This window comes from Halichoerus grypus, chromosome 3, assembly GCF_964656455.1.
Source record: "Halichoerus grypus chromosome 3, mHalGry1.hap1.1, whole genome shotgun sequence".
Taxonomy (NCBI): Eukaryota; Metazoa; Chordata; class Mammalia; order Carnivora; family Phocidae; genus Halichoerus; species Halichoerus grypus.
In genome coordinates, this window is record NC_135714.1 from 45,228,558 (window position 1) to 45,244,733 (window position 16,176).

Consider the following 16,176-nt stretch of genomic DNA (forward strand, 5'->3'; position numbering starts at 1 on the left):
TAATGTATCACATTTTGAATCACATTTAGTTTTTGAATATCTATGACTTGTATTGGTTATATATTTTTGAACCATGTGATGTTTAAAGGAGCAGTTTTTCTTCTTTCTTCCCAGGTTTATTTAGCCTCAATCACTAGAGGCTTATTTACTTTCTATGATAGGTGGGCACTTTCAAACCATCCTGACAATACAGAAGTATCCAAGGCCTAGTTTAGTTACTCAAACTAAAGATTTCTTTGGAATATCAGAAATAAAAACTAGAGGTTCCTGGTCAAGGACTGAGTAAATAGCTTATACTTTAATCAAGCTATGATGTCTTTTTTTTTTTTTTAAAGATTTTATTTATTTATTTGACAGAGAGCGAGAACACAAGTAGGCAGAGCAGCAGGCAGAGAGAGAGGGAGAAGCAGGCTTCCCGCTGAGCAGGGAGCCTGACACAGGGCTCCATCCCAGGACCCTGGGATCATGACCTGAGCTGAAGGAAGACGCTTAACTGACTGAGCCACCCGGGCGCCCCAAGCTATGATGTCTTTGAGTGTAACAGGGGCAACATGCAAAAATAACTAAAGCTCCTTTCTCTTAGGAAGTGGCAGTAATAAGTCTGATACTTGTATAGAAAATATTACTCGAGGATAAGTACATTTCTTTTATTTATTTATTTGACAGAGAGAATGAGCAGGCAGGCAGAGGGAGAAGCAGGCTCTCTGCTGAAAAAGGAGTCCAATGCAGACTCAATCCCAGGACCCTGGGATCATGACCTGAGCCGAAGGCAGATGCTTAACCAACTGAGCCACCCAGGAATCCCCATTTCAATGCAATATAGTGATATCATATTTGCATAACACTCTTCAGTTTATAAAGCATTTCCTTGCAGAGTCTCTCTTCCATTACGCAGGTATGACAGTTGGTATCATAGCCTCATTACCTGGTGAAAAAGTAGAGAGTTAGGAAGTGTAAGTGGCTTGTCCAAGATCACATAATCAGATATAGAATTCAGGTTCTCTAAATCCAAAATCAGATCTTCTGAGGACTAAAGGACTGTGCCTGCATATTTGTGACCACTTATGAGAAAAGATTTCACAGGCAGGGTCACTGTTAATCCCACTTGTTCCAAAATAGCACTTCAGTCCCCGCCTCCCGGCACCCCCCCCTCCCCGCCCCAGTCTCCCTGTACAGTAATGGTAGCTCTTATTCTACCATTAACTTTTGGGTGATGCTTATAAAGCATATACTCTCTATCATTGTCAGTGGAAGATTTTGGAGAATTTAATGAGATAGTTAATGGTCTAGAAGGTCTTTCTTGTTTTCCCAGTCCATTACCAATGTTCATATAGGTTCCATAGATACTCTCAGATAGCATTTCCCTAAATCATGTAGATTGTACTTCTTTTTTTTTTTTTAAAGATTTTATTTATTTATTTGAGAGAGAGAGAGAGTACAAGCAGGGGAACAGCAGAGGGAGAGGGAGAAGCAGGTTCCCTGCTGAGCAGGGAGCCCGATGTGGTGTTCGATCCCAGGACCTGGGATCATGACCCGAGCCAAAGGCAGATGCTTAACCGACTGAGCCACCCAGGCGCCCCTGTAGATTGTACTTCTTAGCTGTGTGATCTTCTTCTTCTTCTTTTTAAAGAGATTTATTTATTTGAGAGAGAGAGAGAACGAGAGAATGAGAAGGAGGGGCAGAGGGAGAGGGACAGAGAATCTCAAGTAGACTCTGCGCTGAGTGCTGAGCCTGACATGGGGCTCTATTCCACAACTTGAGCTGAAACCAAGAATTGGAGGCTTAACCGACTGCACCATCCAAGTGTCCCTTAACTGTGATCTTGTACAAATTACTTAACCCCTCTGGGCCCAGTTCCATTTGTAAATGGGGATAATAACAATCCCTGCTATGAGCATGAAATGAGTTGATCTATTCAAATGAAACATTTAGAATAGTCCTGGCACATAGTAGTACTCAACAAACGTTGGACATTATTATTAATACATGCAAAATGCTTGACACCCAGTAAGTGCTCAGTAAATGTGAGTTTAAAAAATTAAGGAGGGAGGAAGAAAGGAAGACAAACTATACTGAATTCATAGCTTTTGGAAGGTAGACTTTGATGGCTAGAAAGAGCAGCAGAACTAACATCCTCCCCCCTCCCCCAATTTATAAACAGTGACCCTAATGTAGCAGAACAGTGAACCTCTTCTGCTCCAGACTCTGCTAAAGTTTATCACCATCTATCAAGAAAATGCCAGCACTGGGTTGTGACTCACTGTGCCCATCAAAGCTGGTGCCGGTAATGACGCCTGTGCTGCCTCCTTGAGTGGGGTTTGAACCGGGTAACCCAGCCATTTCCCTGCACATTTTTCAGGACTCTCAACCCCTGCTATAATGAATGGATTCACAGGTACTTTCCTCAGCAAAAATGACAGCAGTGCTTTTAGGAAGAATGTTCAAAAGCACATTCACAAGACTGTTAAGCCAGGCATGTAAGTAAATGTGAATTAAGTCATCATAGCCTGGCTAATCTCTAAAGAGAATGTGCCTGTCTTTGAGCAGCTAAGAAAAATAAAAGAAAGGATTCAATTGTTTGCATGCAGTCAAACTAAATGCTAAGTTTGTCTTTAGGGCAAAATGTTTATATTACTTCTTACCAGGTATGCAAACCAGCTATTGTGCTGCCAGCTAAGAAAATTAAGTGCCCAGCTACCTGGGTCTTGAGAACACTGAGTTCTAATTAGTCTTTGAAGAGAAAAAGGCTCTAACACAGTAAGGCTATAGGAAACCAGAAGGGGCCGCAGTTCTAAAGCCTATGTGGGCATTGGCACTTTGGGTCTATAGTGAGAATTAAATGGCTCAGGGTGATTCGCTTTTCTCTACAAGAATGGGTTGTAGAAAACCAGGGAGTAATTACCTCTCTGGCAATCTCCTCCACAGAGGTGAAAGAAGTCAGAAGTAGGTAACCAGAGACAAAAGCCACGCTAGGTCTTCCTGTTTGAGGATACCAAGTCCCTATTCCCTGTTTGGGGTTTGATATAATTCTTCTCTTGAGAAATGCAACATGAATTAATTTGACTTATATTAGTGCATAAATGGAGATTATAAAGTACTTTACAAGGAAATTATGATGGCAGCTTCACACGAGGGGCATTTCTTCCCTAATGAAATTGTTGATAATTGGGGTTGATTGAAATTGAAATAGATTATTTTATTACTCACTGCTCCTCAACCCCAAACTTACTTTGACTTCCTTTTCTTTTACTCCAACTTCCTCTTGCATAATGTAGAGATATGTGATAATGATAATAACGACAATAAGAAAGATAATACTTTAAATAGCTAAGATTTACAGAGTGCTTGTTTTATGCCAGGAACTGCCTTTATGCATATTTATTTCCTGCAATAATCTTAAGAGGTAGATGTTTTCATTAATCCCATTCTAAAGATGTAGGGAATTTATGTAACTTGCCCAGTCTCGTTCAGCCGGTGAATAGTGGACTTCAGATCCAAACTAGCTCTGAATTACTACTACTGCTACCTCTACTGCTAATACCACTATGACTGTGACAGTGAGCACCACCGCTGCTACTTCTTGCCATCACTGTAACAACTATAACAGCTTCTACCCGCAATTGCTACAACAGCAACAGCTACCACTACTATGACCATGACTGCACTGCTGTTGGTACTAGAAATGAACACATATCCACCATGACACTTAAAGCTCAGTGATAAAAATAATCATGAATCAGATCTGAGCCTCTCTTTGTTAATGCTACATCAGTAACTTCTCACACTTTTCTGTTGAAGTGGCCCTAAAGATAAGTGAAAATGAGTAGAAGGTCGGGCATGACCCAAGACAACCCTATAGAAAACTAGAACTTCCTAGAAGTTTTATATATTTTCTTTTTTTTTTTTTAATTACCATATTATGTATTATTTGTTTCGGGGGTACAGGTCTGTGATTCATCAGTCCTACACAATTCACAGCACTCACCATAGCACATACCCTCCCCAGTGTCTATCACTCAGCCACCCCATCCCTCCTACCCCCCTCCACTCCAGCAACCCTCAGTTTGTTTTCTGAGATTAAGAGTCTCTTATGGTTTGTCTCCCTATCTGGTTTCATTTTGTTTCATTTTTCCATCCCTTCTCCTATGATCCTCTGTCTTGTTTCTCAAATTCCTCATATCAGTGAGATCATATGATAATTGTCTTTCTCTGATTGACTTATTTCGCTTAGCATAATACCCTCTAGTTCCAGCCATGTTGTTGTAAATGGCAAGATTTCATTTTTTTTTTTATGGCTGCATAATATCCCATTGTATATATATACCACATCTTCTTTACCCATTCATCTGTCGATGGACATCTAGACTCTTTCCATAGTTTGGCTATTGTGGGCATTGCTGTTACAAACATTGGGGTACACGTGCCCCTTTGGATCACTGCATTTGTATTTTTGGGGTAAATACTCAGTAGTGCAGTTGCTGGGTCATAGGGTAGCTCTATTTTCAACTTTTTGAGGAACCTCCATACTGTTTTCCAGAGTGGCTGCACCAGCTTGCATTCCCACCAACAATGTAGGAGGGTTCCCCTTTCTCCGCATCCTCGCCAACATCTGTCATTTCTTGACTTGTTAATTTTAGCCATTCTGACTGGTGTGAGGTGGTATCTCATTCAAGTTTTGATTTGTATTTCCCTGATGCCAGTCTTCTTTTATCCAGAGCCAGTACAATTGGCACCTCATTTATTGGTCATCTTTGGGGTGTGAAGTGGTTCTCTAATGTGATGTATCCATATAAAAGGAAACATGTATTGAAGTTTTAAAACATTCTAACAACAGTCGTTTGGACAGGTGCCCATCTGGACATCTTGTACTGTCTCCTGATAACATTTTGGTGGAAGGCTCTGCGAGATAGCACAGCTCTGGCTTTCAGCTGTATGTCTGTACCTTGCTCAGAGTGATATTAAATGTGCTGGGGTGCGTTTAGGTAGAGTACAGTGGTGCCTATCTGTCTTCTTTAGGAGCTGACTGCCACTCCCTTGCAACACTTACTTTCCTAATGGGGTGCTCTTTGGGAATGACAGATTTACCCCTTTGGCTGGTGTTTTTTATAGAAACTGCTGGGAAAGTTGAATCCCCTGCAGGTTTCTTTTTGTTTTTTTGGCCTTGTAGTATTTTGGTCAGCCCATGCTGGGCTGTTTAAATAACAGCCCATGCTGGGCTGTTTAAATAACACTGTGAAATTATCACTTATCTGGCACTAGGCGGGTAGCAGTGTTCCACATAAGTGGATTTTCCAGATAACTGAAACTTACCCTGCTACATTGCAAACTTGAGAAAGAATTACCATTTATATAAAGCCTTCTAAAATATGTGATACCCATCCCTGCCTGCTTTTTAAATCTAAGTACGGTGAATATATTTTACCTTTACCTTGATGGCTCAAGGTCAGAACTTTCTACCTAGAATCATATTTAGACCTGGGCAGGCCTTGATTCAACCATCTGGTTCAACTGCCGCAAAATAGACAGGAAGAGAATGGGGCCCAGAGAGCTCGTGTGACTTTCTGAAGACTGCACAGCTAGGCAAATAGAGACCTACATGAAAATGTAGCCCTCGGCTCTTAGCTGAGTGCCCTTCTCATTGTCCTAGATCAGAGGTTCTTTAGGTATGTAGGGTTTTTATCTTTTCAGTAAGTAGCTGTAAGCTACTGTTTTTATTAAGTTGGTTTTCCTGATTCTCAGTTTTTTTCCCTGAGTCCTCTGTAATTGAAAAGTCAGTTTTCATTTCTTGCTTTCATGATGTGTTTGCCTCTGTCCTGTCCTCTTATTTGGAGTACTTCTTTAAAGTGGGTGGTGGTGATGGCGGGGTCAGGACTTAAAAAATTCTTTTAAATGAAGAAACTTTACTTTTTAGAGTAGTGTTAGGTTCACAGCAGAATTGAGTGGAAGGTACGGGGAGTTCCCGTGTACCCCCTGGAGTGGAGCCTTCTTAATACTTTCTTATATATCCCACAGTTTAGCACAGTATCTTGTATGCAGTAAGTGCTTAACAGAATAGTTGTTGATTGGTGTGTTCTATCATCTGTGCATTGAGGAACCAAGTAGTGAAGGATGTTTGAAATGTGTTTTAAATGAGAATATACTGCACTATAACAAGGTTCTGAGAGACGGCCTACGGGGCCAGATTATAAATAAAGTATATCAGCTCTATGACACCAACGTAGCTCCTCAAAGACCTTCCTTGCTTACTTCGGAGTTTTCAGGCCATTCTGGATAATTGAAGCCATTGGATAAAAGAAGTGTAACTATAGTAGGAATGACAATTAAAATAACAACAAATAATATTCTACATGAGCAATGCTTGAAGTTAGATTTGGGTCTGGGAGTTAGATTTTAGAACTAGTTGTGCCACCAGTACATGGCTATGTCATGTTTACAGTTGTAATCTAGCATCTGGCCCAGGGTCTATTTGTAATCTGGTGTCCATCACAGTCCCTAGTACCTAGTGACTAGCAGAGTGCCCTGTACATAGAAGGGGCTCTACCCCTTAGAGGAGGCATTGTCTGAAGAACACATTGGAGTTACCCAGGCAAAGGGAGGGATTGCCTTAGAAAAGCACTTTACTTAGAGGGAAAATCAGTTACCAACCCCATTAGGGGAGAAAAGCCTCTTGAGAATGAGGGGATTGTAGTCCAGCATTATCACAAACACTAACATTAGTTAACATACAGTGTAATATTAATTTCAGGTGTACAATACAGTGATTCAACACTTCATACAACACCCAGTGCTCATCACAACAAGGGAAATAAGAGACGAGAGAAACCAGAGAAATAAGCAGAGACAGTGCATGGAGGGTCAGAGAAATTTGCTAAGGAGCAGGAGTTTTATCTGGAAATACAATAAGGAGTCACTGGAGCATTTTAAGTTGGGAAATTACATGGTCAGATTTGTTTTAGAAAGATCACTTGGCCTTCATGATGGAAAATTTATTCATTCTACAAATACACACTGAGGGTTTGCCTTGGGCTAGGCATTCTTCCAGGAGCTGTAGATAAAGCTCTGATTAGTTAAAGTCCCTAATCTCAAGGAGCTCACATTATAGTGCATGTGTATGTGTATGGTGGCAGCAGCAGAGGTGGGGACAAGTAGACAGATGTACTTATAATTACAGGTAGTGACAAGGGATCGGAAAAAAACATAGAACAGGGCAGTAGAAGGTGGCTGGGGTAAGGGGATTATTTGAATTGGATGATCGAAAAATGCCTCCCTGAGATGTCACACCTCCTGAGAGACTGAGAGTGGAGAGACCAGATGAGAGGTGATGGGAGGCTAAAGTAAGGTAGTGGTAGCAGTAACAGAGGAAAGGGGCCCAATGACAGCAAAATTTAAGGAGGTAGGGCCTGTAAGACTTGAAGAATAATTAGATGTGAGAGGTGAAGGACAAGGGTTAGGATTGGATATGTTTCTGGGTTGAATAACTGGGTGGATATTGGTATTGTTCATTCAGGTAGGAGAGCAGGGTTGAGTAATGGAGTGGGTTTAGCTGTGTTGATGAGGTCAGTCTTGGGCATATTTTATTGTAAAGCAATAAGAACTCTGTTTATTACAATCCTACATCTTCTCTGAATGCCTGAGCTCTGTGCCCCATTTTCTCTATTTCAGGCCGGGCAGGTATGGTCAGGGTGCTCAGGGTCCTCACCCCCTGTCCTAGCCCAGTCCACAGGGACCCTGGAGACTCCTATGCTGGGCGATGACAATCTGCACCTTGGGGTCAGCCCTCTGGTGATCACCAGCTCACCTGCATGCTCCAGAATCTCATTGTCTTCCAATGAAACTATGGCGATGGTGGCCTGGCATTTATGCCTGTGCAGGCATGACTCTGGTGCCCTCACTAATTGCCGAGGTCAGGTTCATGTCCACGGGCTCTGTCAAGCTGTCAGGGTGGTGATTGTGATGGTGTCAGTAGCTACTGCCTCTGGGTTCAGTCCTGCACAATAATCTGGTGCCTGGCTCTAGTCTGTCATCTTGGACATTTTGGAAAGCATAATGGTGCTCCTTGATGGTTCTCCTCTCTCTTTTTTTAAGTGGTGCTCCCAGATGGTTCTCCTCTCTCTTTTTTTAAGTTGTGCACCCAGTGCTCATCACAACAAGGGAACTCCTTAATCCCCATCACCTATTTCACTCATCCCCCCACACCCACCTCCCATCTGGTAACCATCAGATTGTTCTCTATAGTTAAGAGTCTGTTTCTTGTCTTATCTCTTTCTCCCTTTTTATTTTCCTTTGCTCATTTGTTTCTTAAATTCCACATGTGAGTGTAATCATATGGTACTTGTCTTTCTCTGACTGACTTATTTCACTTAGTATAATACTCTCTAGCTCCATCAATGTTGTTGCAAATGGCAGATTCTCCTCTCTTTTAAGGTACTTGGAAGGCTGAATTTCCTAGCCTTCTTGAGGTTGCATGGGGCCATATAACTAGTTCTGGGCAATGGGTTATGAGTAGAAGTGACACATGTTTTTAGCTAAGGCACTTAGATATTAGTGCAATATCTTGCACTTAGTCTGTTACCTTTGTGGACCATGGAGAAGGTTTTGTGTTGGGATGGCTGGGCTACCTGGGGCTCTGGGTATAGAAGTAGTTACTCTGGAGAGACACCCAGATCTGAGGTAGACTTTGTACGAGTGAGAAATAAACTTCTGCATGTTAAGCTACTATTTTGGGTGGCTTATTATTGCAATGTCAACTAGCCTATTCTGGTTAATATAAGCATGTTGAGCTTAATGTACCAGTGGAATCACCAGGTGGAACTGTTCAGTAGATATTCAGATATACAGGGCTCAAGTATAGGAAAGGTCTGGAATGCGGATATAGATTTGTGAGCCATTCATAAATGTATGGTGGTTGATGGGAATGAATGAAATCAATCAAGATGAGTGAGCAGTGAAGGCTGAAGACAAAGTCCCAGAAGAAACAAAATTTAAGGAGAGGAAAAGAGAAAGAGAAACCCACAAAAAATCAATAAAAAAAGGAGCAGCCAGAGAGATAACAATAATGTTGGAGAGTGTGGTATGCGTTTGGAGAGGTAGAAGGGGAAGGGGCAGTACAAAGAGTGGTTACTCTGAAGGTTCTCAACAGGCAGGGTTTAGGTGCTGCAGAGTTGAAAGAGAGTCTGGAAGTCTTGCCTATGGCATATGCAGAGAAAACACAGTGCTTTTATTGGCCTTGTATGTTTATTGGGTCAGAGTTGAGGCAATTAATGAAAATCATGGGGAAGTGAAGCTCTTCTCTTGGTGCTGCTGTTAGGTTCAGGAGACATTATGAAGGAAGAATGGCGGAAATATCATTCATTTAATACAGTACTTATGATGTGCCAGGCATCCTTCTAGACATGGGACATATAGCAGGGAACGAAATAAAGTTCTTGTTCTCAAGGTACTCATCATCATTTCAAAGAAACAGATAAATATGTAATATTTCAGGTGATGGTAAGTACTAAAATTGGAAGGGAAGCCTAGTAAAGTGACAGTGTGATAACTTATAAGATATTTGGGGGAATCTGACACAGTGACATTTGAGCAGAGACCTGAATTAAGGGGGGGAGTAAACCTTTTAGAAATCTGGTGAAAAGTGTTCTAGGCCAATGAAACAGTGGGGGCAAAGGCCCTGGGGCAAGATTGTGGTTGGCAGGTTGGGGGGATAGTAGGGAGGATGGTGTGTCTGGGGCAGGTGGGCTGGGGGGAGAGTGGCATGAGGTGATTTCAGAGGCTGTGAGGACTGGTTCATGTGGACTTTGAGGGCCTTGGAAAAACTGTGGCTTTTATTCTGAATGAGATATGGTTCTCCTGGAATATTTTGAGTAGAGAAATGGCATGAAATGATTAATATTTAAAAACATTACTCTGGTGGCTCTGAGAGGAGAGAAATGTAGGTGTCAAGGGTGAACACAAGAGTTTCATTAGAAGGTGATTTGAACAAGTCCTTTATCTGGACTGTGTAATGGTGAAGTTGGTAGGAAGTAGCTATATTTGGTTACATTTTGGCTACACATGTAAGGAAGTACCAACAAGATATGCTTTTGGGCTGGATGCAGGATGGTTGAAGATAATTTCAAAGTTTTGGCATGAGCAATTGGGCAGATGGAATTGATTTTTTTTTTGGAGAGGGAGTTGACTGTAAAAGAAACAGTTTAGAGAGGAAAAATGTAGTATAACTTCTGTATCTGTTAAGTGTGAGACACCTGTGAGATATCCAAATGACAGTGTCTAGTTGGCAGTTGGAGACACAAAGCTAGAACTTGGAAGAGGTCATTCATATCAACTTTGAAGTTGTCAGTTTATAGTTGGATCCTTACCCTGGAGGCCAAGTGAAGAAGGTATTTCAAGGATAAGGACTAATAAGCCCTGTCATAGGCTGCCACTGTGAGAGGTTAGATGAGAGTTATGACCATTGTTATGATAGATATTAAGAGCAGGTATAGTGGCATGGTTGGGGACAAAATCTAGGTCAAGAGAGAATTGGCAGAGAGGATTTTAACACTGCAAGTATAAATACATTTTTTTAATTGAGATTTTCAATAAAGGGGAAATGGTAGTTAGAGGGGAATATTAGATCTGGGAGGGATTTTCTAAAAGATAGGTGATACTCTGGGCGCCTGGGTGGCTCAGTTGGTTAAGCGACTGCCTTCGGCTCAGGTCATGATCCTGGAGTCCCTGGATCGAGTCCCACATCGGGCTCCCTGCTCAGCAGGGAGTCTGCTTCTCCCTCTGACCCTCCCCCCTCTCATGCTCTCTCTCTCTATCTCATTCTCTCTCTCAAATAAATAAACAAAATCTTTAAAAAAAAAAAATAAAAGATAGGTGATACTATCATATGTTTGTATACTGATGGGAATGACCCTGGGGGGAAATTCAACGATGTATGGGTAGGGGTACCAAATCCTTCAGTAGGCAAGAACAGAAGGGATCCAAAGTATAAGTTGAGGGATTGCCCTCTTACAGGAGTATAAACAGTTCATCTATTTTAATAGGAGGGAAGGAAGAATATGGGTACAGATGCAGGCAGGTTTATGATTATGGGAAGGTGTGAAATCTCTTCTGACTGCCTCCATTTTCTCAGTGAATAAGAAACTACATCATAGCTGAGAGAAAGGATAGCAGAAGAGATGTTGGAAGTTTGGGAGAGAAAAGGATAGAGAGTATTCCTCTGGACAGTGGGAGACTGAGAAACGATTAGGGAAGTAAAATATGCATGTCAGGAAGCAGTAGAGTTCCATTTGAAGTTTGTAGTCATGAATTTCAGGTGCGACCAGTAAACTTAATTATATGTTTGCCTACCTGGTGGCTTCAGTGCCTGTGATTCAGGGGCAGGTTCAGAGTGGGTTTGCAGTTAATCAGCGTTGGGGGTAAGGAATGTTAGAGCATGTGCAGTGTCGTAAGTAATAATGATGGGTTGTGGAATCTAGGCTGGGGTGGGGAGGGTCAGTGAAAATGTGGGTGGGTTGAATGGATTGTTGGAGTTGGGGGACTAGAGGGAATGAGCCCTAGGGTTAGCAGATGGAGGTCAGAGAAGGGGATGCTTGAGCTAATGAAAACAGTGTAGTCATTTGTAATGACAGTGACAGTATGTATAGCAAAGAGGGAAGCTGAGGTAGGGTGGGAGATCAGTTCATTGTAGGTGAGAAGGCAATGAAACTGAAAAGCCAACATATTGGAAGGAGTTACAAGTAGACATTGAAGTTACCAAGAATGGTGGTGTAGGGTGACAGTGAATCAGGTGCTGCATCTTCAAGGGATGAAAAGAAGTAACCTGTGGATCTTTAGCTAAGTGCAGCAGGGGGGATGAACAGGATGATAGAACATTGATAGCATGACTTTGAAGGAGTTGGGATTCACGGAGGTGCCCCTTGTATACATCTTCATGATGCTATCTTATTCTACATTTTGATTTAATCTGTGCCCTTATTCTGTCTCTTTTACAAGCCCCATTTTACTAAATTGTGAGTTCACTAGGTACAGGGACTGTGTTCTCATTTTTAACTGCCACAGTGCCTAACACAATGTCTGATCTATGCAGGCAATTACCATTTGTTGAATTAGATTGCACCAATGTGGAAGTTTAAAGATCAAGTGGCTAAGAACCTCAGAGGATACAATACTGAAATGGAATTTACACCTAGATTTATTGTGTGTACTAAAAACATAGCACTGTCAGCTAATCATGTAGTTCCAATTGTTTCTAGAGTTCTAAAGACATTAAAAATATAATTTGATCATAAATATTGCAAAGAAAAGCCTGGGGCCATTCTATTTGCATGGAAAGGTGCTGTTTCCTTGTTTCTATATGGCAGGGATAAAAATCTGTGGGAAGGAGCACCATTTTCTAGCTTTGACCACTTCCTGAACCCCCCAAATATTTGTTCATCCAAAATTGCTCTTTGAAAGCTAAAGAATAGTTTTTATTTTGCAGAAGGAGCTGTACCCTGCCTTAACCATACCTAGGGCAAACTGGGCAATGCAAAAACACTGTTCTTGAAAATCTCCTCACTGTGTAATGGCATTGTATATGATGAATAATAAAAATAACAAGAAAAGAGAAATTTTGATTGAAACTATAAATTCAACTCAGATTTGCTTCCATAACTTATTTCTGCAGCACCTAAATGTAAATTGTAAGGGTGAAGAACTATTTTATGTGATGTCCAAAATTGCCTTTTGAAAACCATGATGCAATGTCAGCACTTCATTTCTACCACTGACATAGGTAATGGAGAGAGGGATCCACCACACACTGTCACTTTCTGTGGGTAATTCACATTCTCCTTGTGTCTTTCAATTACTGCTGGCAAAAATGCATAACTAATCAACTTAGATCAGAGATACTTGATTTGTACTCCTTCTTTCCTCATATCTGTCACCTCTTGCTCTCCTTCTATTTTCCCTCTCCCTCCTCTTTTCCTAGACACTCATAAACCAGAATCACTTAAAGATAATAGCTTCTTCAAAAATGCAACTCCACAGGATTTAATTAAACCTTAAGTCTCAGACTGTCCTGGGGAGGCTGAAGTAGTATGAGATGAATCTTTGTTCAGAATGAACATGGGATTCTAGTGGCTTCAAGGTGTCTGAGACCAAGTACATTAAAAGAGAGATTTGGCTTGTTGCTGGTTGTATGAATTCAGTGAATTAAACTGTGGGCTAGAGAATTAGCAGTCCTCCTTTTTGTGTGACCTTGGCTATGAAAGTGTTCTTTCTTTCCTCTTCCTCATCTGTAAAATGGAATTTGAATACCAACCTTAAACTGTGTTGTTGTTTAGAAAACAGCTTCTTAAACTTTGACCTCCAATATATTTTTCTTTGGTTTACAAAGGCTAAATAACTACACTGGGGATGTTTCAGTTGTTGGAGATATTTAGGTAAAGATGAAAGGGATTATTTTGTTAATGGGTATCCCATATTCCATTAAATCTTCTGGGGTCCTGGAGTAAGATAAAGTACATTAAGATAGAAGTTGTTATACCCTTCCATACATAACTGTACTTTGGACAAACTGCTCATACACAATTACTATTCTTGAAAATCTCCTGGCTGGCAGAATTATTATAATAGCTAACATTGACATAATGCTTACTATATGCTAGAGATTCCTTAAATAATTGATATATAGTAACTTATTTATGCCTCACCACAATTGTCTATCATAGATGCTGTTAATTATTCCCATTTATAGATAGGGACAGAAAAGTTAAGTAATTTGATCAAGGACCTACCAGTGTGTGTGTGTGTGTGTGTGTGTGTGTGTGTGTGTGTGTGTGTGTGTGTGTGTGTGTGTGTGTGTATGTGTGTGTGTGTCTCTTGTGTCTGTGTGTGTATGCTCCTGTTCAAACTTGCGCAAAGATTTTATAATTTTAAAAATTACAAATACCTAACCTCTTTCCACAAACAACATGCCATGCTAAGGAGATCTTACTAAGAGAGTTTGCTTTAGAATATTTGAGCTTCCTACTAGGAGAACTTACTTAGTCCTTTAATATTTCATATTGGTCAAAACTAGATCCTTGGTTGCCTCATACCAAACCTCAAATATTCCGAATTGGATATTTTGTAAACCACAGAAGGAAAAATGACATTTTTTACTTTTCCTTTCTAGATCCTTATACACAGAGAGCTGTACCGGGGCTACAGATTTGAGGGCTGGGAATTCCTGCCTGATTCTGCTCTTCTGGGAATACAACACATGTGAAAAAGGCAAAGACCCTGCTTGCCTACTTAATAGTGAGGGATACAGTCAATACATAAGTAAGTAAATATAAAAATATGTAATGGAATGTCAGAGATACAAGTTCTGTGACAGCAGTTGAGCTGGGAAAAGGAAGAGAGCTGGAAGGTGTGGGCAAGGTGGCTGTTAACATAGGGGAGTCAGGGACGGCTTCTCTTGAACAGATGACATCTGAGCAGAGATTTAAATGAAGTAAGGGAGTGAGCCATGGGACGAAATGTGGAATATCTAGGTGGGAGCCAAATGAGTCAAGGCCCTGAGTCAGATGATGTCCAGTGTGGCTGGAGTGAAGTGAGCAAAGTGCGGGGAGAAAGGTAATAAAATGAGAGGGCCGACCTGTGGCCAGATGACATGGAGTCTTTTGGTTAATGGGAAGGACTTTGGAAGGGAAAGGAAAGACTTTGTGAAGGGAAGACACTGGAGGGTTTTGAGTAGGAGAGAACATGATCTGACTCACATTTTAAAGTATCCCCTTGGCTGCTCTTGAATAGTTACTTGGGAGCAAGTAAGGAAGCAGGGAGACTAATTTTGAAGTTGTTGCAGCTTTTTAGGTGGGAAGTGATGGCTTGGGCAGGGTGGGTAGCAGTGGAGATGGTGAGAATTATTTGGATTTGGGTTATATTTTGAAGATAGCCTGAGGTGCTTTGTTGATGGATTCACTGTGTGGTGAATATTAGATCATTGTACAAAGATCTTACAACTTAGCAGATTTGTGTGCTAAAGAATTGGTATCTAAGGTCTGTTTCTCCAACACAGGGATCTTAATCACATTTACTACATGTTCCCTGAGATATAACAACATTCAACTATTTTATCAGCTGTAGTCAGACTTTGTTCTTTCTGTATTTAAAGCTCAGCATATCTTCTTTTGATTCAGGGGGATTTTTAATAGCAACATTATTAGTCCACCAAAACAGAAGCTGGTGAAAGAAAATGAATGACTTTTCAATGGCAGGAAAATGCACAAAAAATTACAAGAAAACATTTGAGAATGTGTATCTGTTAAATAAATATGGGAGAAGGGAGCCCATGTGGAAGAAAAACAACACTAACATACAATAATATGTAAATGGCCCTTAGGGAATTACCTAAGAAAGGATTATTTCATTTAGCTGCATCAGCGAAAAATTGCCTGGCTTTATATCAGGAAAAAAAAAAAAATCCCTCTAATCCGCTTTTAAAAGTGCTTGCTCCATATATTATGCATGACATTTCCAGGCTGCCAAATTTGTGATTGAGCTGGTGATTAGAAGACAATGCAGCACCTCTTTTTCTCTCTCTTCCTTTCTTGGGAGCAGCGATGACTCAGCTCTCCTTTCTCTGAATGCCTCATGAAAATCAGAAACAGAGCAATGAGGGAGAGACATGCATCAAACAGCTGATTTGGTTAAAGAGAAATACCTAGCAGGAATGTGCATCAACCAAGACTGGAATAGTTGGCAGAAGGGAGAAAGAGAATGAGAGGGGTCAAGAAAGAGAGGTTTTACCTGTGGTGTTGAAGGTCAGAAAGGTGTCAGGTATCAACATACCTGGATTAATTGCCCCTGGCACCAAATGAAATGAAGCCCTGTTTGATTTTCTGGCAGCTCTGAAGAGAGATGGCTCATTGTCAACCTGCATGTTTTATATCATGATTACTTAACTGGCCTGTTGAGGCAAAGGGGCTGCTGTGAGGCAGCAGTGGGAAAGGGGAGGAAGTATTGTGTTGTGTGTGTGTGTGTGTGTGTGTGTGTGTGATAGAATTAAAGTGGTAATTGATTATGATTATTTCCAGTGCTCACCATAATGGACCACTTCTGAGCAATCAGGTTATGCTCCAGTAGGACTTGGGGTAGCACAGGTAGGCATTATTTAATTCATCTGTGAGAAAGTGAGCAACAGAGGGAGATAAAGTGGA

The 16,176-nt window shown here is 41.0% G+C and overlaps 1 long non-coding RNA gene across 1 annotated transcript in view; it reads left to right on the plus strand.

The window, feature by feature from the left end:
- LOC144381252 (uncharacterized) overlaps positions 1-16,176 on the plus strand; it is a 319,122-nt gene that overhangs the window by 125,357 nt on the left and 177,589 nt on the right. The window contains exon 2 of the long non-coding RNA XR_013446143.1: positions 14,151-14,299. This is a non-coding gene — a long non-coding RNA (uncharacterized LOC144381252). The remainder of the gene's footprint in view (positions 1-14,150; positions 14,300-16,176) is intronic.